This window comes from Pongo pygmaeus, chromosome 14 (genome assembly GCF_028885625.2).
Source record: "Pongo pygmaeus isolate AG05252 chromosome 14, NHGRI_mPonPyg2-v2.0_pri, whole genome shotgun sequence".
NCBI lineage: Eukaryota > Metazoa > Chordata > Mammalia > Primates > Hominidae > Pongo > Pongo pygmaeus.
In genome coordinates, this window is record NC_072387.2 from 36079518 (window position 1) to 36105923 (window position 26406).

The 26406-nt window shown below is 37.4% G+C and overlaps 1 protein-coding gene across 4 annotated transcripts in view; it reads right to left on the bottom strand.

Annotated features, from left to right (window-relative positions):
- LNX2 (ligand of numb-protein X 2) overlaps nt 1-26406 on the bottom strand; it is a 75220-nt gene that overhangs the window by 36847 nt on the left and 11967 nt on the right. Inside the window, exon 1 of one of the 4 annotated variants that reach the window (XM_054446346.2) lies at nt 898-1125. The exons of the other annotated variants lie outside the window; for them this stretch is intronic. The gene's annotated coding sequence lies outside the window, so the exon portion shown is untranslated. Of the gene's footprint in view, nt 1-897; nt 1126-26406 lie in introns of those variants that run through there. 4 annotated transcript variants of the gene reach the window in all.

The window sequence follows — 26406 nt, forward strand, 5'->3', positions numbered from 1 at the left end:
TCACTCATAAGTGGGAGTTGAACAATGAGAAGAAATGGACACAGGGAGGGGAACATCACACACCGGGGCCTGTCAGGGGATGAGGGGCTAGGGGAGGGATAGCATTAGGAGTAATACCTAATGTAGATGATGGGTTGATGGGTGCAGCAAACCACCACGGCACATGTATACCTAATGTAACAAACCTGCACATTCTGCACACGTATCCTGGAACTTTAATAATAATAAAAAATGACCTTTGCTCAGCACCATGGCAAAAATGAATTTCAAAATATGCATGATTTGAATACTCTCTCCATATGTAACACAGATTATAGAAAGAGACATCTGCATAGCATATATAAGTAACAGCGCAAACGCTGCAAAGTACAATACTATTTTATTCCACTAAAAGAAAAAAACCTGCCAAAATTCAATTAAACAGATACGATATGTTATACATTTCAATTTCACCTCATAGTATTCCATACTTCGATTTGGGCTTGCTTACTCAGAGCACGTGTGTGTGTGTGTGTGTGTGTGTGTGTGTGATTTGGGCTTGCTTACTCAGAGCACGTGTGTGTGTGTGTGTGTGTGTCCTCTACAATATAACTTTTTTTTTAAGTTCGATCTGTTGCCCAGTCTGGAGTGTGTGTGTGTGTGTGTGTGTGTCCTCTACAATATAACTTTTTTTTTAAGTTCGATCTGTTGCCCAGTCTGGAGTACAGTGGCGTACTTGGCTCACTGCGACCTCTGCCTCCCAGGTTCAAGCGATTCTCCTGCCTCAGCCTCCCGAGCAGCTGGGATTACAGATGCCTGCCACCACGCCTGGCTAATTTTTGTATTTTTAGTAGACACGGGGTTTCACCATATTGGCCAGGCGGATCTCAAACTGCTCACCTCAGGTGATCTACCCACCTTGGCCTCCCAAAGTGCTGGGATTACAGGTGTAAGCCACCATGCCCGGCCCTCCAATATAACTCTTACAGCAGCCTCCTCCAGGATAGTGCGAGCCTAGCCAGGAATGCTCCCCTCATCTAACGGTTTCCATCTTTCTACCGCTGAAGGATCAGGGATTAAATATTCAACTCCAAAGGCAGCAGCTCTGTATTTCTTCTTCTGTAAATATTTACATAAGAAGAGACTCTAGAATGTACCAAACGTTGAACATCGAGACAGAAGAGGTAGGGAGAGGACAGTTAAAACCCATTATTAAAATTCAATTTAGTAAGTACTCTAAGAAAAGTTATGCACAGGGTGTTGTGTGAGAGACATGAAAAGAACTGGCATCTAACTCTGGCTTTGTGGCCAGAAATACTTTCAAAAGGGGGAAAAAAAACATGAGACTGCTGAGTTGTGACAGGAAGTATCAGCCAGAGAGAAAAAATGGACAAGGGCACCTTGGGTGAAAAAAAGCATCAGCTAAGTTGCAGGGGCTTGAGGGTACACAGCACATTCAGGGAATATGAAGCAGGTAAAACTGTGCAGCAAAGAAAACACACTCAGGGGAGGGGTATTCTAGAACTTAGCGTGCCTGCCATAAGAACCTTAAGAGTAGGATACCATGTAGAGGCTACTAGCATTTCTATTTCAATAACAAAATTCTCCAATCACATATATGTATTTGCTTACTTATTTAAAGTATTTATTGGAAAAACAACATTAAAGTAGGCCAGGTGCAGAGGCTCACTGCTGTAATGCTAGCACTTTGGGACGCTGAGGTGGAACGACTGCTTGAGTCAGGAGTTCGAGACTAGCCTGGGCAATATGGTAGGACCCTGTCTCTACAGAAAAAAAAAAAAAGCTGGGCATGGTGGCATGTGCCTGCAGTCCCAGCTACTCAGGAGGCTGAGGTGGGACGATCCCTTGAGCCCAGGAGTTTGAGGCCAGCCTGGCAACATGGTGAGACCTTGTCTCCACAAAAAATAAGAAAATTAGCCAGGCATGGTGGTGCATGCCTGTAGTCCCAGTTAATTGGGAGGCTGAGGCAGGAGGACTGCTTGAGCCCAGGACTTTGAGGCTGTAGTGAGCCAAGATTGCACCACTGCACTCCAGCCTGGGCAACAAAGCGAGACCCTGTCTCTAAATAAATAAAAATTTTAAAAGAAAAACATTAATGTTTTAACAGATTTAACAACTGTCATAAATTAGGAGGTGGTGGCATAGGATTCAGGCGGGACAGTTGGCCTCAGATAAATTGTGTTTTTAAGAACTAATAAAATAATACTAGCAAGTCTGGGCACGGTGGCTCACGCCTGTAATCTCAGCACTTTGGGAGGCCGAGGCAGGTAGATCAACTGAGGTCAGGAGTTTGAGAGTTTGAGACCAGGCTGGCCAACATGGTGAAACCCGATTGCTACTAAAAATATAAAAATTAGCCGGCCGTGGTGGTGGGTGGCTGTAGTCCCAACTACTTAGGAGGCTGAGGCAGGAGAATCACTTGAGCCTAGGAGGCGGCAGAGGTTGCAGTGAGCAGAGATCATGCCACTGCACTCCAGCCTGGGTGACAGGGCGAGACTTGGTCTCAGAAAAAGAAAAAAAAAAAAAAAATGGGCGAGGCGCGGTGGCTCACACCTGTAATCCCAGCACTTTGGGAGGCTGAGGCAGGTGGATCACGAGGTCAGGAGATCGAGACCATCCTGGCTAACACAGTGAAACCCCGTCTCTACTATATTTTTAAATCAGCCAGGCGTGGTGGCAGGCGCCTGTAGTCCCAGCTACTCAGGAGGCTGAGGTGGGAGAATGACATCAACCTGGAAGGCGGAGCTTGCAGTGAGCCAAAATCGCACTACTACACTGCAGCCTGGGCAACACAGCAAGACTCTGTCTCAAAAAGGAAAAAAATAAAATACATAAATAAATAAATATATAATAAATAATAAAAAAAATACTAGCAGCCTGTAATCTAAACTCCTATCAATACCAACATCAAGAAAGCAAACATTTCTCGCATTTTATAATTCATGTTCTTCTCCCTTTGAGCATCATAACTTTTAACACGTCAGTGCAAGTACACGAGACTAAGGAGAGAAAAATCCTGTATCTCAGCCAGACAGATGCGTCCAAGCTAGGTATTTTAATATGGAATTTCTGCAGATTCTTGTTTCCTACCCAATAGCAAGAATTACCAATCAGCAAGAATATTCACTTATTTTTTACCCTTCTTTGTGATAGTGTTTATTCTAATTTTTCTCTCCCTCAAGAAAAATACTACAATTCTAGCCTCCCACATGATGACTAAGAAAATATTGATTATATTTTAGCTACTTTCTAAATCTCTAAATAACTTGTTCTTTATTTTCATTTTATCAAAAAACTTTTCATGAAGAAAATTAACATGTTCCCATTTAGTAACAGTGGTCTATCTCAAAGGGTCAATATAAAGAATAAGTGTATATATATATACACTTATATATATATACTTACATACTTATATATACTTATATATACATATACTTATATATAATGCAGTACATATATCTATATCTATATAATATCAAAGTTCAGAGATATATATGGATATATATATACACATACACATATATATTGCTGTATCTGGCTAATCATAGGTGCAATGTAAGTGCTATCTATTATTAAAAACAGAGAATCAAATGTTCAGACAGATTTTATTATTTGCGCAAAGCCATATAGCATATAGTTACTTAGTAAGAAAGAAGGAAGATAAACTCATTCCTTCTGGCTTTAAAATAACATAATAGGAAAGATATTCCATGAAAGCTTTAGAGTATGAGTTTTGTAAGGAGAAAGGCATCCTGACCTCACTTCTCTAAGCCCCAATCCCACCCCTCTTCTCCCAGCTCAGGCAGATCTTTCTCTGTTTTGTGTGCAAGCTGGCTGTACTGCCTTATACTACTCTCACACTGGGGTCCCTCACTGAACTATCAGCTCTAAGAGTGAGCCTCCCACAGGGGAGGAGCTCAATAAATGTTGAATGACCAACTGGGTGACAATAATGCTTTCTCTCAGCAAGTTTAGGTGAACAAAACTACATCTATGTATACAGGAGGATATGCCCATGTTCATATATGTTTGAGTTCAGATATTATATACCTGTGAGCAGTGTGAAATACTAAAGTACAAGTTAAATAAATAATAGTCTCAAACATTTCCTAAAATATAAAGACAAAATGTAGTATAATGTGCATCTTTTCTAACTGTATAATCTATTTAACAGTATTGCTGGAATAGTAAAGAGAAGGAAGCTGTTAGCTTGGGCGGGATTATTACAACACATTTAAAATAATATCTTGAAAAATAGCCAGTGCAATAGGAAGGGAGTTTACTACCTAATTCCAGTTAAGATTAACACGCTTGATCTTCCTGGTTTAAGGGATAAAAATATCCACAAAGACTCTTAGAAAGAACTATGGTTTTCCACCATCAGTTTGCATACTCCAAAACTATGTATTATTCAGTTCATTTCTCTTGATGTTACTCCTGACTCAGATTTAAAGGGTCTTCACTGGCCCTAACCTAAGAGATCCAGCCCAGGGAAAAAAACGATGAGCTAAGAGTTATCACCGAAGGTTAGACAGGAAGCATCTGTGGTTCCCTTAACTCATCGGTACCAGGGGTCTAAGAATACCCTACCTCTCAAGTCCCCCTGGCCCATCCTCCTCATTCCTTAGCTTCAGCTCAAATTCTGCCTCCTCCTACTCTTGAGCGCTCCCCCTCTTCCCTTCTGCTCCTGCTGCCCTTTACACATATTTTCCCTTCAGCAATTCCTACAGTGCATGTTTGCTCATCTGCCTCCCCTCCTCTTTGAGGGTAAAAATAGTCTTTTTAATCTTTTGTATTCTCACTTCTTAGGACATACTAGCCATTTAAAAAAGATTGTTCTCAGGCTCATACATGATCCTGAAATGCAAAAAGGGTCCTGATATGTATAACTATATTGATATATGAGGAAATATTGTGCATTTGTGGCACTTCAAAGGAATCAACATACGAATCCAGCCCGTTAATTTACAAATGCACAAAGAATAAGGTAATACTCCCTTTAATCTTCAAAGGGGTAAGGGAAAAAAGTTTCCTTACTTGGTATCAACACAAGAAAATTCTCTCATTGTATATGTCACATATCAGCTTTGATAGCTGCTTCTGTATAAAGCAGTGCTGTTGCCAGGCGCAGTGGCTCACGCCTGTAATCCCAGCACTTTGGGAGGCCAAGGCGGGCGGATCACAAGGTCAGGAGATCAAGACCATCCTGGCCAACACGGTGAAACCCCATCTCTACCAAAAATACAAAAAATTAGCTGGGCATGGTGGCAAGTGCTTGTAGTCCCAGCTTCTTGGGAGGCTGAGGCAGGAGAATGGCGTGAGCCCTGGAGGCAGAGCTTGCAGTAAGCTGAGATGGCGCCACTGCACTCCAGTCTGGGCAAGAGTGTGAGACTCTTGTCACACACACACACACACACAAAAAAAAAAAAAAAAAAAAAAAGCAGTGCTGTCAAACTTGTTTGACTTCAGAATCCTTTTATCCACTCTGGACAAGTTTGGCAGTTTCCTTAAAAAATTCATGCAACTACCATATAATCCAGCAACTATACCTTTAAGCATTTATCCCAGAGAGGTGAAAACTTACATTCACACAAAAACTTGTGCACGAATGTTTCTAGCAACTTTTATTTGTAGTAGCCAGAAACTACAAAACAACTCAGATGTACTTCCACTGATGAATGGGTAAACAAACTGTGGCACATCTATACCACAGAATTTTACTCAGCAATAAAAAGGAATGAACTATTAATATACACAACAACCTCTATGAATCGCCAGAAAATTATGAGCAAAAAAAAGCCAATGCTAAAAATCTGCATACTGTATTGTCCCATGCATATAACATTCTTGAAATGACAAAATTATATAAATGGATTAGAGGTTGCCAAGGATCAAGAAGGGTTGGGGCAAATAATAGGGCAACACAAGGGGTTATGTGACAATGGAAATTGTATCAATGCCAATATCCTGGTTATGATACTGTACTATAGTTCTGCAAAATGCTACTATTGGGGGGAACTAGATAAAGGGTACATGGGATCTCTCTGTATTATTTCTTCTTACAACTGTATACGAATCTACAATTATCACAAAATAAAAAGTTTAAAAAATTACTGAAACAGCTTTTATCTGTCTGTATTCATTATGTTAGTAATGAAAATTCAAATATCCATGTTAAAAAAAAAACAAACTCAGTAGATTAACATTTTTATGGAAAATAACTTTTTTCAAAATAAAAAACATAGTGAGAAGAAATATATTATTTTACATGTTTGTTAATCTGGAGTCTCATATATGTTTCTGTTTTTAATCTGTCATGAACTCACATGTGAGGTCTGGAAAATTCTACTAGACACTTGTGCAGAAAAGAGTGAGAAAGGCATTGTGAAAACAGTTTTGACCCTGTGGATTCAATGAAAGAAAAGGGGGTAAACGACTGTTATAGAGCATCGAAGAGTTCTAAAACTCTTCTTTCACAAGAAGTACCAGTCAACAACCAACAAAGCAAAAACTAAAAATGGAAAAATGCTTGATTGAGCCTCGCTATAGGAGTCTGTCTTTCCCGGAATAAAGTTCTTTCCCCAGAGCCTCTTCCTACTGGAAGAAGCATATCTGGATATTTAGCTGCATAGAAATATTTACCATATCATATGGGAGCTTCACATACATTTTATTCTATAAACTACTGGCTATAACTATAATCTATTGGCTTTGCTTAAATAGTAATTAATCACATACACACACAGAGGGAGTTTGAATTTAGCTCTAAAACACGATTCTGTATCTGTTTATATATAATAAAACACTTATTGGTATATTTTACCTTTTAGTCTCAGTATTTGTTCATTTTTATTTTTTGATAACTTTAATCTTTTAAATATTCTATATAAGGGACGTCAAATTGTGGCTAATAGAAAATTTAAAATTTTAAACACCCTTCACCTTTAGTTCTCCTAATTTTGAAATTCTCCTAAACCATGATGAAAAAGGTTTTTTTTAGTGCAAAGTGATCAAGGCAAAAACCAAACTGGGTTACCTGCCTAATTCCTACACTGAGACAGTTATACTAAAGTTATACTTTCAAAGGTTACTCTAAATCATGTTACCTTAATTTGGAAACAGAATTTACATAAAATTATTTCAAAAAGGAAATATATTAAATATCATGTTAAACCTTTCCAGTAACATCTAGATGAACCTCTGCCAATAAGACCACTGTGGAAAGAACTTTCCTCCAACAAGAAAGACTTCTCCAGCACCTCCAACATTGGGGCAATTTTTTTTTTTTTTTTTGAGACAGAGTCTCGCTCTGTCACCCAGGCTGGAGTGCAGTGGCATGATCTCGGCTCACTGCAAGCTCCGCCTCCCGGGTTCATGCCATTCTCCTGCCTCGGCCTCCCCAGTAGCTGGGATTATAGGCGCCTGCCACCACCCCCAGCTAATTTTTTTGTATTTTCAGTAGAGACCGGGTTTCACCATGTTAGCCAGGTTTCACATGTTAGCCAAAAGTGCTATTTAGGAGATGCTGCTGCATCTATGGTTGGTTTTTTATTTTTATTTTTATTATTTATTTATTTATTTTTTGAGTCTCACTCTGTTGCCCAGGCTGGAATGCAGTGGCGCAATCTCGGCTCACTGCAAACTCTGCTCACTGCAACCTCTGCCTCCTGAGCAGCTGGGATTACAGGCACATGCCACCATGCCTGGCTAATTTTTATATTTTTAGTAGAGACAGGTTTTCGCTATGTTGGTCAGGCTGGTCTCGAACTCCTGACCTCAAGTGATCTGCCCGCCTCGGCCTCCCACGGCCTCCAAAAGTGCTGGGGTTACAGGCGTAAGCCACCATCCCCAGCCCGGTTTTTTTTAAAGGCAAGCACAGGTAAATGTTAGCAGCATAGATGGCTTTAGTACCAACCCAGATGTTAGTAAATAGGTGGTTTTAGATAGCAGATTTTGCCCCAGAGCCAATCTTATACTTTTTCATAAAAAATATCTAAAGCTACAGAAGGAGAAACTTGTCAGTCCTATTTTCTCCAATAAATGCAAAAGAATCGGGTGAATACAGCTATTCTGTGATCAACCTATGCAATAAAGTAAAGGAAATAGAACTAAAATAATATCATGGTGATATTACTAACATAGATTCCCAGGCTTCATTATCTTAACTAAGAACAAGATATAAGAAATTTAAATGCTGCAGCTTTCAAAGCTAATCAGTGACACCAATAATTTAAAAAGCGTATTTAGGATGTTCAATTCGCTCTACTTATAACTTTATATATGTATTATGTATATAAAGTGTGTATATACATATACTATATATGTGTGTGTACATATATATGTGTGTACATATATATGTACACACACACATATATATATGTACACATACACATATATATATATACCATCAGATTAAGAATAACTTTGGGTCAGACCTTGAAGAGCCATATTTGTGCTTTCTCAAGGCCAGACTAAATAGACAATGGCCTCAGGTGCAGGGACCAGAGCCTTGCTGGCCTTGATGTTTACACAGAATGATTCCCATGTGCTGACACAATGTCTTCTAATTTACTTAAGTTACAGTTCTAACACTGAGAAAACTTAAAGAAAATACATTGTAATTCATTACAGATTCAAATATATCAAATATCCCTGCAAAATACAAATGCATAATGTTACATGATTCAAATATTAATAAAATATTTGCACTGTAAAGCCAGAACTATAAAGAGGCTGTACTATATGAAGCCACTAGGATGATCAACAATGCACCTCCAATTATATTAGTTTCCTGTGTTTCCAAAACAGATTCAAACAAAATCCCAGGTTTCACATGTTAAGTTGCTATTACCTGCCTTTCTGACATCTCCACTAGGGAGTGAACTTTCACAAACCAACTATATTGAAAAGCAAACTAATTATTATTTTCCCTAACCTCAAACCTGACCTCCCATTCTTTCTCCTGTCTGTTCGTCCATCCATCTAGGATTTATTGAGAATCTCCTATGTGCCAGACACTACTGTTCCAGGGTTAGGAGTTGAGCACTGGACAGACAAAAATCCCTGCCCTTGTGAAGTTAACAGGGGGAGAGGGTGGAAGATAGACGACATACAAGAAGAAATGAAATGCAGTATTTTAGATGCTGAAAGGTTTTACAGAGCAAAGGAAAGCAAGGCAGAGAAGTCAGAGTACTGGGAGGACAGCTATTTTAAACAGCATGATCAAGGAATAACTCACTGAGAAGGTGGCATTTGAATTTAAAACCAAAAAGAAGTAACTAGAAAGCCATGCAGGTATCTGGTATAAAAATGTCTGTTACAGGCAAATGAAACAATAAGTACAATGGCCCTGAGGCGAGAATGTCCCTGGTGTGTTCAATGAACAGTAAGGAGGCCAGCATAGGTAAAATGAGGAAAGTTCAGAGAAGACAAGAGATCAGAATAGGTTACTGGGCTAACTAAATCTTGTAGGGCCTTAAAAACTTTGGTTTTTACTCTGAGTCAGATTTTAACAGATCATTGGCTGCTATGTTGAAAATAATCTGAAGGGGTCAAAGGCAGAAGCAATTAAAAGCCTACTGAAATATTCTGAGCCACAGATGATGGTAGATTGAACATGATGAACATAGTTGAGATAGAGAGAAATTACTCAATTTTAGATATATTCTGAAGGTAGAACCAATACGGTTTGTTGATTAATAAAATGTGTTCATGGGCTGATGGGAGGGGGGAAAGTCAAGGGTGACACCAAGATTTTTGATCTGAGCAACTGGAAAGATGGGGTTAGCATAATTGAGATGTACAAGTCTGTAAGATAGCAGGTTTAATGGGTATGCTCAAGCTGGAATATGTAAAATTTGGACAGCCTGTTAGATTTCTAAGAAGAGACACTGAATAGACAGTTGCACACACAAGCCCAGTTCAAAGACAAGGACTGGGAAGATGATATAAATTAGGAAACACTGGTGTAAAGATGGTATGGAAAGCCACCAGATTGGAAAAGATCGCTAAAAGTGTAGATGAGTGTAAGCAGCAAAGAGAAGGGCTGATTCAGGACTCCACCTTGGCACCTTTCTGGGGGATGAAGAGGACCAGGCAGAGGGGGAATGGCCACTGTGATTGGAAGAAAATTAAGAGAGTACTGTACGGGGAAAGCAGATAAAGAAAAGTGTTCCGAGGAGGAAGAAATAATCAACTGTGTCAAATCCTGTAAGCAAGTAAAATAAGATTAGGACTGAGAATTAAGCACTGGATTTAGCAGCATGAATTCATTGGTGACCTTGATAGAGTTTTGGTGGAGACAGCAGAAGCCTCCTGGAATGAGTTCAAGTGAGAATTGGAAGGGAGGAGTTAAGAGCATAGACAATTCTTTTGAGAAAATATGCTAAACGAAAAGGGGAAATCTTGTATTTTGGTAGGAAGCGAGACAATCAGAGGTGATAGCATTCCACCCCATTAACAAAACATTTTTCACCCCCATGTTTACAGGTTTATGATTTGCATCTGTCTACATCCTTTCTCCTTTTGCCATATCTCTCCCTCTCCTTTCTAAAAGCTAGTTTCTCCTCCACCTGGGTTCATCCCTTTGGAAGCCTTTGTCATTTATCTCATCTTCTTCCAATCTCTTTCTCCCCATCACGTATAAAAATATTCATGTCTTATCAACTTTAAAAATAAAAACAAATCATTCTTCTACAATGGTTACCCTTTCCCTCACCTCCATTTCATCTCCAATAGTTTTGAAAAATATCATGCTGCAGTTGTCAACTCCTTACCTAAAAGGGCTTCTACCTCCATCAGCCACTGAGACTAGTTTCACTGTGGTTATGAATGTCTAACTGCTAAACCTAATGCCAGTCTCAGACCCGCATACTACTTTATCTCTCTTCAATATCACCAACGTCTCTCTCCTTGAAACTCTTTGCTGGCTGAAACTTTTTTTTTTTTTTTTTTTTTTTGAGATGAAGTTTCACTCTTGTTGCCCAGGCTGGAGTGCAATGGTGCAATCTGGCTCACTGCAACCTCCGCCTCCCGGGTTCAAGCGATTCTCCTGCCTCAGCCTCCTGTGTAGCTGGGATTACAGGCACCCATCACCACACCTGGTTTTGTTTTTTTTTTTTTAAGTAGGGACAAGGTTTCACCTTGTTGGTCAGGCTGGTTTCAAACTCCTGACCTCAAGAGATCTGCCCGCCTCTGCCTCCCAAAGTGCTGGGATTACAGGTGTGAGCCACCACGCCCAGTCTGCTGGCTGAAATTATACCATTCTTGTTCTGGTTCTCATCCTATCTATCACTCTTTTGTAACAGCTGTCCAATTACTTCCTTTAGCCAAACCCCAAAAAAAGTCAAATTGTTGGACCAAAGTGAAAAGAAGACTTCTGATTTACATTACAAAACTGCCCTCCAAAATGGTGAACAAAATTTGGACTCCTACTAGCAATGTATAAATATACTAACTTTTTCAAAATTGTTCTAAGCCTAGTCAATTTTCTTTTAATATTTATAAATTTTATAGTTGAAAATATTTCAGTTCTTTTAATTTGCATCTTTTTTAGTCCAGCTAAATTAAACATATGATTATTATCCTTAGTTATCTTGTGAAGTGTCTGTTTATAACCTTAGCCCCAGTTTTCTTATTGAATTGTACTGTTTTTCTTATCAATTGATTTGAACTCAACATATTAAGACAGCAACCCTTTACCACATTATTATAATCACCTCTCCCAAGCCTCCTGTTTGCCTTTTAGTTGTCTACCAGCATAAAGACGCTGTTAATTTTCATGTAATTGAATACACTCACTTTTCCCTTTGAGAGTTCTTCCACCACTCTTATCTTCTTCTTCATAATGAGATAAAGATTTGCCTCTATTTTCTTCATTTGTATAGTTCATTTGTATAATAAAATTTTTTTTATTATCACTTTATTCTGGTTAGTATGCAGTATGAGAATAGATCTAACTTTATTTTTCTCCCAGTTGTTAAAGTATATCTGCCTCACACTTGTGTTCAAAAACTAGGTCTTTATTCCCCTCTAAATGATCCGCTTCCTCACGGCATGTCTATATTCCCAGTATCCCATAATTAGAACCAGAGGATCCTCCCCTGTTTCTCTTTCTCACTCCCTGCCTCATTTTCCATACCTAGGCACCAAGTTCCCCTTGATTCCACCTCCAGAATGTGGCCTCCCCTTTCTTCCATTCCCACCACCACTCTCAGTTATTTGTTGCACCTACTCTTTTAGCAAACGCAGAAGGTTTTCCAGTCTTTTTTCTGTCCTACCTTCCGTCACAACACTAGTATCCAAAAAACCATGATACTATTTTCCCTGCCTGAATACTCTTCTGTAGTCCCCAACTGCTTCTACAAAATTAAAGCCAAATTATTCAACCTTGCAATTAAACCTTCCCAGATCTGACTCTAGTTTCACTTTCTGACACAATTCTACACATTTGTGCTTTGGCCACACCAAATTATTTACAACTTCCTGACCACAGCATCCTCTTCCCTGCCTGGAATGTCCTTTCCTACCTTGGGTATCTGCAGAACCCCCATCCATTTAGTGGTCAGCTCAAGCCAACACTGCTGTGAAGCTCTACCCAATCCACCCAAACACAAGCTCTCACTATGTCCCTTCCACCGCCACTTATCACAGTTATCATGCACCTCACTGCAGTGGTTTGCAATCACTTGTTTCCATGTGTCTTCCCTACAGACTGAACAGCCGTTAGAAGGCAGAAACCAAGTCTTAGTTGTTCATCTCTATACCCCCACGCCTGACATGAGTATGTGGTTAATAACAAACCTGAGGAAAGGGAATATGAACGAACAAATGTGTCCTCAACTTTTACCTGCCTTACCAATCCTACCAATTTTGTCTCTAGAATTCTCATTCCCACTACCTCTGCTCTAATTCAGATTCCTACTTCCTGATTATCTTCTAATTGCCTCTAGTTTCACTTCCTCATCACAAAAGGTGATCTCTTAACAAATAATATTCTATCATATCTGTCTCTGTGTCCACCTGTAAACCCGAAAACTCTGTGTCCTAGCCAGCTGTCACTTCAAACCATTCATCTAAACCATTCAAATCTCTCTGTTTCCAATATTTGTTAGTCTGTCTCTCGTACCTGGATATTATCTTCTACTTTTTAGTTTCTCTGCCACCTCCCCTAATGGTATTGTCACTTGTTATTTCATCCTCTTCTCCCTGGCCCCCAACAACATACTTAGAGCTGTTGCTGCTAATCTGCTGGAGGCTGAGTATTCAGATACCCAAACTTATTAGGAACCATATGCTAAGAGGAAGCCAACACTGAGGCTCAGAAAAGGAACAAGTAGATGGCCTCAGTGCAGGGTATTAAACACAAGTATCTATGGTGCTCAACCATCTTTTGCATGTACAGCTGACCCTTGAACAATACAAGCTTGAACTGCATGGGTTCACTCATATGTGGATTTTTTTCAATGAATTTATTAGAAAATTATTTGGAGATCTGTGACAATTTGAAAAAACTCACAGATGAACAGTATAGCCTAGAGATACTGAAAAAATTAAGAAAAAGTTAGGTATGTCAAGAATGCATAAAATATATGCACATTTTGTCATTTACTACCATAAGACACGAACTATAAAAAGTTAAAATCCATCAAAACGTATACACACAAACTGTACATGGCACCATTCACAATTGAGTGAGATATAAACAAATATACAGTATTAAATTACAATTGTTTACAGATTCATCATTTATTATAAACCTTGTTTTTAACAAAGCCAAATCACCGTTATTTCTAAAACAAATTATAACAGAAAAGATGGTGAACAGGAAAGGATCCCATGGAGATGTATGTTAAACATACACATACGGCCAGCCCTAGACCAATTCCATTGCACAAATTTTATTTTTTTATTTTCTTAACTTTTTCTCTTTTTCTTCATTCTTCCCTTCCTCTGTTTCAATATTACATTCTTTACTCTTACCCACCTTTTCCAAACAAAATCTTTCCAAATAAAATATTTCACAAAATCTGTAAGAAAATCTCAATCAAGTGATCTGCATATGATTTATGAAAATATACCTTTGTCTAAGGACATTTGTACATGACAAGAGAAAAAGCTAAACATTAAAGGAATGACTCTTTAAGACACTGCCAAGGAAATACAATTGAATAGAGCCAACATAACAAAGAGGCTTTCTTAGTCTACTCCCAATGTCATAACATACAGATATATGTCTCTGTAAAGTTTAACCCACCTGCATAAGTGTCTAATAGAGAGTGCTTCTCTGAAGGTTGCCTTCCACATCTAAGTAGGCATTTTCCCCTCAAAAAAATAAGGCTTCTGTTAGCCTCCCTGTTTTCTCTAGTCTCAATCATAAACTTCTTTATCATTAGATTAGTACTAGAGGGAAAAACCTCTAAGGCCTATCCTTATCAGAAATCAATCTGTCCTTTTGTGGATGGCCAACTTCATTGAAACCATATCTTCCTAATTTCACAATAAAAACGGCACTCAATATTTTGAGAAACACAGCAGTTTGTAAGTCCTGCTATGACATATAAGAGAAGCAGACATCCAATATAAGGATATCTGGGTCAAGTGGAATAAAAGAAGCAAAGTGTTATGCACGTATAGGCAGAAAAGAGTAATTTCTATTGCAATAATTGGGAAAAGTTTCTTGGAGAAGTACATGGGCTCAGAAACAATATGAGGACTCTCAATGGACAGTTATGGGGAACAAGGAACAACAGCTTTAAAAATTGATATTTCAGGAATAGTTGATGCACTCTATGTGGGTATATGCATGTAACGAGGGTGGATGCACAGAAGAGTCTGAGGGCTGGACTAGGTACAGAGAGAAAGCAAGGGTTCCTGAGTCAAATGATGTGACCAGATCCATGTGTCTGGGTAGGTAACTCTGGCAGTGGAGTTATGGCAATAATGAAGGGGGGTAAAACAGAAAGTTACCGCAATGGCCAAGATGACTGGTAATGAGAGCTTAAACTAAGGGAATGACTGAACAGTCAAAGGAGGAATGGATTTGAGCAACATTTTAGGATACAAAAGTTTTAAAAGAGAGAAAGAAGAAAGAGGGTAAGAAAAGGTGTTAGCATACCATAACCAGCATAGACATATCAAAGAAAAGAGAATTATAACGGAACTTTCTTCATATTTCCCATCAAAATATCCCTATATTCCTTACAATTCAAAAGTAGTTTCTCATAAATATAAGAATTTCCTGGTGTCTCCAAAAAGCCAAAATTTAATAATCCATTTACTATTTTACTCTATAAACTGTACTGTTGAGAAATAAAATGTCTTTCAATTTACAACAAATGTCCATTATCAGCAGCAGTTGCAGCCTCAGGCCCTAACCTTCTGCTTTGAAAAACTGGGGCACTGTGCTAAACAATCTACAAAGCTTCTTCCAGTTTACCGCAGCTATCACTTAGGGGTAGGAGTGGGTAAGGGTCTCAGCACTGTTTAAAAAAAAGACATGATCAACACCTATGGCCCACATCTGACTGAAACATCAAAGTCCAATTACCTAAAGAAAAACAGTGCAGCTAGAAAAAGGTTGAGACGCAGGCCACTAAAATTAGAAGTGAAAAAACAAGAACACAGGACAAGGACAGAATATTAGGATTTTTGTTATTAAACAAAAGGGGATGAGACCGATGTCACAAAATCATACACAGTCTAAATTAAACAGTGATTAACCCATGGGGTCAATTTTGACATGTAAAAGGAATAGATTTGGAGAGGCAATGATAACAGCTAACATTTATTACAACTTACTTTATATCAGGCATAGAGAATTAACAGATTTAATCCTCAAGTTAACCCCGAGTTGGATACTATTCTCACATTCCCCCCCATTTTTCAGATGAGGAAACTGAGAGTAAGGCCCAAGACCTAAAGCTAGTGAGGGATGGAAACATGATTCAAATCAAGCAGTCTGATTCCAGAGCTATAATTTTAAAGTATATACTGTACCTAGTACTTAAAGTATAGTAAATACGAGCAGGCTGCACAAACCAAAATATATACATACCTATACATATACAGTATATACATACACATACATGTACATATACACATATATATGTTTACATAAACAAGTGAATGACAGATCCAAGGGGAAGTTACCCTCTATTGTTAACTTTCCAGAAGAAAACATGTATTGCCATCTATATGGGGGCCAAAATGCTGGATGGACCTCATTTCTTAGTCTCACAAAAAATTTTCCACAATTTTGTATTTTCATTTTTAATTTTTACTGTAATAAAATGGAGGCTTCAAAATTGACACTACTTTTTGTATCCACAGAATTCAATAATTATATGCTTCTGTGTTCAGATATCAAAATCAATTTGAATGAACACAAAACTGAATAGCATCTCAAATTTTGAGCTGCCCATCAATCTCTCGCAAAGCTTCTTGGAAAACATTCATTTATGTTTGTCATGGGGCACAAAATTTGTACAGTGCTTTGAATGCAACCTTTGTATATAAAAGGGTCTATACAGAAATGTTTTAACCAAGCTTGAAGCTTTTCTCCTAGGGCTTTAACATACAGATACCAAAAGGAGCCTTTGTTTACTCTTTGGAACAACACTGTCTTCTAAGGCCACTGACCACTACTTTGTAAATTAGTGCCTCAAGATCTGGAATCCCACTTGGTTTTTCTTGCCAATGGCTCTAGGTGGTTTGAACAATTTGGGATATAACTGCATCTATCCTTATCTACTAGCATCCTCATTGCAATCTGAACTTACGATTCTAGTAAAAGAAATTCACTTATGTTACAGACAATATACTTATGTTCTAACCAGGTAAAGGTCAATCAGTAATCCATATTTACAAAGCTATAATTAGGAAGTTAGGAATAGACAATATAAAGTAAAACAACAACAAAGGTATCTTGTAGGAATAGAATAGCACCTGTACTTTGGCAACTCTTTTACTTTCCTGCAGATTATGTTAATGGAAGGGAAGAATTTCAAAGGCACCCCAAAAAGGCAAATATTTAGCAACTTTCTCTCAAATCAAACTTTTACACTTTGGATCTCAAACTCAAGAAACATACATCTAAATATTTAAACTTGTGGGTCTTGGTTAACAACGGCAGCAAATATCACCCAAAGAGCATTATGCCAATCCTGAAAATCTTTTGGTTGCTGTTTCCATGGAAACAGCCTAGATGAAGAAAACCTAAGAGTAAAGAATAACACATTTTTTAAAACCACTTTATCTTGTTTTCCCCTATCAGTTAACCAGCATGGCACATAACTAACAGGCACATCAGTTATGTACCAGAAAATTCATGACTCATTCAACAAATATGTGTTGGTTATCTGCTGCATGCCAGGCACTGCACCGGAGGATAGGGTTACTCTGGAAAGCTCACAGAGCTTAGTCTAGTACAAAGACATTTACTAGCCAATGACACAAAATGATTGAGAAATTTCACACTCTTCTGTCATATTAGGTTTTTGAAATTTTACATTTCAAAAACAGTGTACATTTTATACTTACATCACATTTCAGTTGGGACTAGCCACATTTCAAACCCAATGCCAACAAAAGGCTAGTGTCTTGTACTGGACAACATGGGTACAGATACTCCAATGGAGACGAAAAGCATGCATTATCAGGAGTAAGTCGCTTCCTCAAAGAACATAAAATCTAACCAGTAGATTAGCCACTATACAGGCAAAATATATATGGTACAGAAATATAACTGTAGAATTACTCAGTAAGTAAAGAAATCTGTAAGAAACATTAATATATAAGATACTGGGTGAGTAACTGTGTGTAGAATTCTTTCAGCTGCAAATGATGGAAAACCTGACTGAAAGTGGCTTAAATGAAAAATAAGATAGGTGTTACTGACTCGGGGCTTTCTCCCAACTCTGCTTCCTCTAGATTGGGTTCATTCTCAGGCTTCATGTGGCAGCTAGTTCCCAGCAGCTTTAGGGGCACAGTGTCAGACCCCTTGTTCTGCTTCCACAATGTTGCCAACAAATGCCCCAGAATTACATCTTCCTATTTCTAATGGCTGGCTTGGTCATGTACCTATGCTGAACCAATCAGGACAGCCAGGGACATGTGATGCTTTAATGGGCCAGACCTGGGTCACTTCTGCAACAAGGCATCAAGTCAACTTCCCCAGAATCACAAAGACTAAATAAAGTGGCTTAACACTGATAAGCCTGATGTATGGCTTATCTTCCTTTAACTATATTACTTGACTGCTTCACTTGATACTCAACCTGGAAGAGTCTTATAAAGTCCATTTCCAATGATTTATTCCTTCATAGCTCAATTTATTCACTACTTCTACATGCTGGACATTATACTGATTGATTTACAAGCAGTATTTCATTTAATCTTTCCAACAAACCCCATGAAGTAGTTACCATCACCATTACCATTTTATAGACGAGGAAAATGGGGATCCAAGGGATTAAAAACAACTAGGCTATCAGTGATTGGAATGGGATTCAAACTCTGGTCCATCTAATTCCAAAGTCCACATTCAGCAGTACCTGAAATTAAGAAATTTTTACTGTTCCCTCCCTCTTCCCCATCATTAAAGAAAAAATAAGAAAGGCATTATATAAGCAACACGTGATGCAATTCCACAGAAGCCACATGATTTATAACACCCTATCTGCAGACATTGCTGAGAAAACTGATGACAGCCCCAAAGAAAGACAATTACATTAATAAACTAAACTAGAATGATACTTCTCTAAATTCTAACTCCTCAAATAAGGCTATGATTTGGTGTAATTAACAGTTATAGTTAAGTTCTCAAAAATTCTCAGCCATAAGCTCATAAATATCACTAGAGCAAAGAGGAACAAAATAAAGTTTATAAAATAATATATCATGCATGAACAGACAATGAAAAGTTCCATTATTAATATTTTCCCAAAAATTTTTTTAAATTTTTATTTTTAGAGACAGGGTCTCAGTTCTGTCATCTAGGGTGTAGTGTAGTGCCATAATCACAGCTCACTGTAGTCCTGAACTCCTGGGCTCAAGCGATCCTCCCACCTCAGCTTCCCGAGTAGCTAGGATTACAGGCGTGTTGAACCATTGCCCCTGACCTTCCCAACAATTTACTATGAACATTTTCAAACATACTGTAAAGTTCAACATTTTCAGGGTAAACACTTGTACTTTACAAGTCTACCAATAAGATTTAACTATATGTGCTTTGTCACATATCTCCTCATCCTTCCCTGTTTTATCAACTTCATGATCTTCAAAGTAAATGCAGAAGTCAGTACACTTCTAAATATGACAGTATGCATATCAACTGAAGTTCCCTATTTGTTTACATTTGGCTTTTGAGGTGGAATTTAAATACAAAAAAAATGTGCAAAACTTTTTTTTTTTTTAAGACTGCATTTCACCATGTTGCCCAGGATTACAGGCATGTACCACCACACCAAGTAAAATGTGCAAATCTTAAGTCTACATTAATTAAGCTTTTGATAAATGCATACAACTATGGAACCCAAATCCCTATTAAGATAGAGAACAGAATCATCACTCCAGGTTTTTTTATGCCCTTCCCAGCCAATCTCAATCCTAATTATCTCTAGAGGCAACCCCTGGTCTGATATTCTTTCCATCATAGATTAGTTTTGATTATTCTAGAGTATCACCTAAATGGGAACATAGAGTATGTACTCTTTTGCATACAGCTTCTCTTACTCAGCATGTTTTTGAGATTTACCTATGCTGTGGTATATAACAGTAGTCTGTTTCTTTGCATTGCTTGGCAGTATATCACTGTATTGTGTCCCTTATTAATGGACAACTGGGCTGTTTCCAGTTTTTGGTGATTATCAACAGAACTTCTATGAACCTATGTCTTCATTTCTCTTGGGTAAATACCTAAGAGTAGAAGGGTTGAGTCCCAGGGAAGGTAGATGCTTAGTTTTATAAGTAACCACCATACCTTTCCCAAAGTGGTTGTACCATTTGACTTCCCTAACAAGAATGTATAAGCTTTGGTTGCTCCATATTCTTTGTCAACATTTGATGCTGTCTTTTTAATTTTAGCCATTGTGTTATGTGTGATCAATTAATATTTTAATTACTTTTGAGTTAAATCTATTTGTAAGATACAGCACAAAAATAATTGAGGTACATAAGATATAGAGCAATATTAAGAGAAATTACAATATTATAAATTTTATATATAAAACTTTTTTTCTACTTTCAAGAAGTCACATGATTTAAACTACACTTTCATTCAGTGCCTCATGAAATAATTATGCTGTCAAATATTAGCACTGTTGCTTAGGAAACTGGCATCAAAATACTAACTTTTCTTTCTGTTTATCTCTTACTACTTAATAATACCAACAATTTATGGCTCACTTAACCCACAATTTAGATCAATAATATAAATTGAAAGATATTTGTTAAAAAAGAACACTGTCAATGTCCTCTTTAAAATCTAATTCTCATTTGCTATACTAAAACATTTAGTCACCTTTTCTAACATAACTCCATCTTGGAACTATGTCCTCTAATTAAGTTCTGGGGGGACCAAGAATAGCATCTGATGCCACTCCTTAAAATAAAAACAAAAACACACCTTGGTACAATTGCACATTCTGAATTAGCTTGTAAAAGCAGCACAGCTGTCCTAGAAACAAGCAAATCACTCTTGGATATATTATGATATTTTTCAATACAGTATGCTTACATAATCGATGCCATTATAGAACTCAGTAGGTGACAGTCCAAATCAGTAAACAGACATCTACTGATGACAAAGAAATAGTAACAATAGCCACTTAGGGAAGCCACTAGCGATGCCTGAATAGATAAACAGTTTCATGGTCAGATCCCATTTTTTATGCAGTCTCTTACCTGTCAAGGGGCAGCCAATCCCTACATAGTTACTGTTGACTTTTCTTCTACACAAATGTCAACAATGGGGCACAAAATTTTAAGAAATGCTTCCTGACTACCTTAATGTCACTGTAGCTTATAATGACAAACTTCAAATTGGTGAAAAAATGACTATTATGTATTCCACCAAAAAGGAGATGTCCAACTGCCATTTTAACACATGCCTTTCTTATTCATACCACTCTGCAATGCACCAATTTGCTTTGCTGTTTTTCTGAAATGTTTTCCTTCCTTTACGAAAAAAAAAAAAAAGGCTGGGCGCGGTGGCTCACACCTGTAATCCCAGCACTTTGGGAGGCCGAGGCCAGTGGATTACAAGGTCAGGAGATCAAGACCATCCTGGCTAACACGGTGAAACCCCATCTCTACTAAAAATACAAAAAACTAACCAGGCGTGGTGGCGGGTTCCTGTAGTCCCAGGTACTCAGGAGGCTGAGGCAGGAGAATGGCGTGAACCCGGGAGGCGGAGCTTGCAGTGAGCCGAGATTGCGCCACTGTACTCCAGCCTGGGCGACACAGCAAGACTCCGTCTCAAAAATCACAGTATAAAATGAACCATACTCTTTCCATGCTATGCTATGGTACCCTCTCAGATGAGGAGAGCAGGCATGGCCAGCAGATCCACACAATGGGCAGAGTCAGCAACGCACTCCGTGCAAGTGGTTCCTCAGCTATCGAGCACACTACGGGTGATCAAAGAAACAGAGGGTAAAGAATAAGAATAAGGAGGGATTTAGTGGAAGTCCTTTGACACTCCAAAGAGCATCACAAATTTAATCCACCATAAGTTTCACTGCACATTAGAAGAGTGCCCAACAACTAGAAATGAGAGCAAGAGCAAACCATGGAGATATAATATATATAGTAGAAGAGATTACACACTTTTTTTCTTACTCTTATCTGTTTTTCCAGATTTTCTATGAATATCTATTACCAAAAGTTCTACCATTTAATTATTTTATAATATAAAAAGTAAAAAATTCTACTATTCCACAAATTAAAAAAGAAAGAAAGAAATCTATGGCTCAAAGGGTTGAAACAAAGATGTTAGTCTTTTTTTGTTGCAACCCCTTTTCTTAGGCTTGCTCCTAAACTGCCATTTCCTATTGAATTGTATTATTATTAAGTTATTTCTATTTAATTTTTTTTGCCCTGTCTTTTGGTGCTGACCTACTGAATTTTAATGGGGGAAAAACAGATCTTTTCTGAAGAAAACGACATACAAAATGAATACACAGAACCATGTAGGTAAATATCTCACTAGATAAGTATTACAAGAAGGGTTTGATAAAATTAGAGTTCTTGCTGATAGCCCATTACACAAAAGTCAGGGTAATTATATGCTTTTTCCGGGTCCAGTCTCTGCAACAAAGAACCAATTACTCTTTAACCCCCTTACCCTTCCAAACATTTCACTACCTAAGCTTGAAGACTACTAACCAAAATTAAACATCGAAGAAGTTGAAGCAGTATATAAAGAATGTAACTATTCCTTTCTCTAGGTTTAATAGAGAGATGAATGGCAGACAGGCTGACAGACAGGTGGACAGAGATAGATAATGCAAGCAACAGGCTTTTCCCTTTAAAACTGAAACCAGGGTTTCTACAAAATCATTCAACTGCATTAAAACAAAACAATTCCACTGAGTTTCTACTAAAAAATCATCTCATTATGAGTCCAAGAACATGACTGTGGCCATTTACTCTTAGAACCTATCTCTTCATTGGCCAGCTATGTGGCATAAACTAAAATGATCTTTAAAGTCCTTTTAGCAAGAAGAAAGAAAACAATTATGATTCTATCAAAACTTTAACTTTTCATATAACCCTAGTACAGTAAAGAGTAAGACAGCTTTTAGATCAAAGAAGTCTGGTTTCCAATCATAGGTAACCATATTATCTTGTCCAAATTGTATATTACCTCTGAAACCTTCTGAGCTCCAGTCCTTAAATGAAAAATATCGACCTTACAGGGTTACTATGACAATTAACTACTGAATGAAACTTAAAGTTCCTAGCTCAGAGATAAGCCACAGAGCAGTCACGCAAATGGCAGTTATTACCATGATTAATATTGGCAGTTGTACAATTCTGTCCACTTATATTTCACCACAGAAACAAAAGCAATGTAACACTGAAAATATTAAAACTTTCTATGGCAATACTCATAAATTACTGAAAACAATTTACCTTTTCTTCCCCTCTAGATCTAACATCATATTCTAATTGAACTCAAGGAAAAGACCACCTTTCCCACACCCCTTTTTAGAAGAACAAAATGGATGCACCTGACAATCCTCAAAATGAAAGCTATTCTAAGAGTGTCCACTACAAATATTAAAACTGTAAAGGGACAATCTGCAGACTTGATGAACACTGTAAAATGCACAAAGACATTTCCAATTAGCAAACAGATGTGTTAAACAAATAATTTTTAATTAAGCACAACTTGTACTACAAAATTCCCTAATAATCAAGCTTTTTAGCAGAATTAGTGTACCAAATATGTTTTATTTCATGGTTGTGCTATATTTGCTAGACCAAGGCCATCTAGTAAATATCCTATTTTAAGTTATCATGAAGATGCCCAGATTAATTTTTATTGTGTTCAGCATTCCCTTGAAAAAGGATTAAGCAACAAGGTCATGATTTATAGCGAAAATAAAAAAAAAGAGAAAAGCTCAAAAAAAAAAGGCTCAAATAATCATTTTGTTCACAATTATATCCAACAAAGAAAACCTCTGTTTTCCTTAAGGCTACATTAATTAAGGTGGGATCAGCAAACGAAAGGTGATCAAGTTAAATTTCAAAAAAATTAGCAAAGTAAAACTAATTTTGCACTATTTTAAATCAAGGTACAGAACAGTATCAGTTTTAAAATATCTACGTATTAATATATAGATAGACACATGAATTTATACACACAAAATATGCCTGGAAGGGTATACAAAAAAACTAACAGCAGTCAACTCTAGGCGAACCAGGTAGCTGGGGTGAAGAGCTCACCTCAGGCTTGTTTTTCATGAAGTATCTATCTGAACACATACACTTTCATGTGTATGGAAGTATATTTATGGCAGGAGCAAGGGAGCATGCACAAAAAGAAATAAAGTAGAAATTAGAAAGCAGTCAAGATTGGTTCTTATATACATGATTAAAAAGCAAAGTACAGAAACAAGATCTTCACATCAAAAATAAGAACAATTTTATGGAGCACTAAAAATGAAGTTGCATGCCCAAGACAATGCTTTTTCTTTACTGCTTCATTTCTGTTTCAAAAGTAAATAAGTAAAACACAAATCTAAATATTAAGTATCATATTTATCTGCAGTTATTTCCTATCATAAAAATGGGAGAAATGTAAGTTATTGCTACATTTAAGAATCTTTTTGCAAGACACATTGTTTACACATATTCTATTCAAGCTTATTGAAATATCCAATGTTATAACACATTTCTAAGAATCAATTTAACATTCAGCTATAATCACACCAGCACCGAAATAGACAAATTTGTGTTTTCTTGTATTTACTTCCTCTACTGCTGCTTAAGGGAAATCTACTATGGCATTCCTAGTTTCTAAAAACGCACCACAACGTCAACTGATGAGTCATGGGTCACACTCCAAGTTCTTATGTACCAAAGAAAGCAGGGCACTAAAGTCTTACACACCAATTTTAAAGACTGTCTAATAAGCTCGGTTACAAACCAAGAGTTCTTTATAAGGTAACACAGATGACAGTTTTTAAACGAGGCGTGAAAAACTTCAAAATAAAACTGCAAATTCCACAAAGAGTGATAGAATTATTTACTCTTTTTCAGACTCCTAATAACTGGTAGGGTTTTGTTTTTCTTAATTCAGAACACACAAACATAAAGTACTGCTGAAATACTGACAGGTACAAACTCAAGTTTGTAAAAACTCAACTCCCAGCTTCCTGAAAGTCCAAATTACCTGAGAAATAATTTTCTATATGCCTTGTTTTGACTCTTAATTATTTCCAGTTTTCACTATTTAACCATTTCACTGACTGGGAAACCTCCAGGAGAGGGTACAAAAGGGCAGGAAGCAAAGAAGACAACGTTTGATTCCTTTGGGCATTATTAGTTAAATTTCCGTGGTGAAGAGACAAATAGCTAAAAGGAAACCTGGAGACCAGCTGTAGATTCTAGTAACCAGCATAACAGACCATTGAGATTTAATCACATCATCTAATTTTCCTCCTAGCATCCATCATTATCCTTTCCATTAATTGCTTACCTATTTGCTATTGTTTCTCTTCCTGCCCCACAGCATGTAAACTCTATGAGAACAGAGATCCACCTGTCTTGCTTATTGCTATAGTCTCACCATGTAGAACAGTGCCAGGCACATAACAGGCATTCGATAAACATCCAGTGGGTAAAGAAGACATATATGTATTCAGTTATCTTAGCACCTGCAGTCATGAAAAGGCTAAAATTTATGTTTGCTTGAAACTATTCTTTACTCATAACTTCTAATAAATTTTTATTTTGCGTTGTCCCAAGACTCTATGCTTTTATCATCTAAATATGTTATCAAAATAGAGTAATTGTACTGAAATTATAATCTAGACTAGATTTCTCAGAACAAGAACTTCTATAATTCACTTTTCTATCCCAAATATCTAGAATGGTACACAGCACAGAATAGGCATTCAAATATTTGTTGAAAAAATTATTTTAAAAGAATTATAACTGGTGGGATTAGTAATGTTTATTCTCTTTGCATAGTTTATGATTTCCTGCATTTTCTACATTAAGCATGTATTAATTTTAAAATATAAAGTGTGATTTTAAAAAAGAAAATCAACATGTATCCCTTATATCTTCATGTAGTTTATAATGTATGCAATAAAGTAAATCAAACAGATGTGCTGCTTAATCCCCAAGAGTAACCAAATAGAAAAACATTCTTCAAAATTGAGATATTGCTAATTTTTAAATCAAATTTAAAATATTACTTTTAAGAATATTAAGCTTTATTGTCCAGAAAGATATCCTTCCACAAATCCTAGTGTACTTAGAGAGCAATTTCTTTGAGTTGTTGTGTTTTTTTTTTTTTTTTTTTGGTAGGGGGCCAAAGTCTTGCTCTGTCACCCAGGCTGGAGTGCAGTGGTACGATCTTGGCTCACTGCAACCTCTGCCTCCCTGGTTCAAGCGATTCTCCTGGCTCAGCCTCCAGAGTAGCTGGGACTACAGATGTGTACCACCACGCCCAGCTAATTTTTGTGACAGGGTTTTGCCATTTTGACCAGGCTTGTCTCGAACTCCTGGCCTCATGTAATCCACCTGCCTCAGCCTCCCAAAGTTCTGGGATTACAGGCATAAGCCACTGCGCCTGGCCTGTTTTTCATTAACAGAATCATTTTCTTTTCAAAAGGTTCAAATAACCAACAGTGATTTTTTTTTTTTTTTTAGAGATGGAGTCTCACTCTGTTG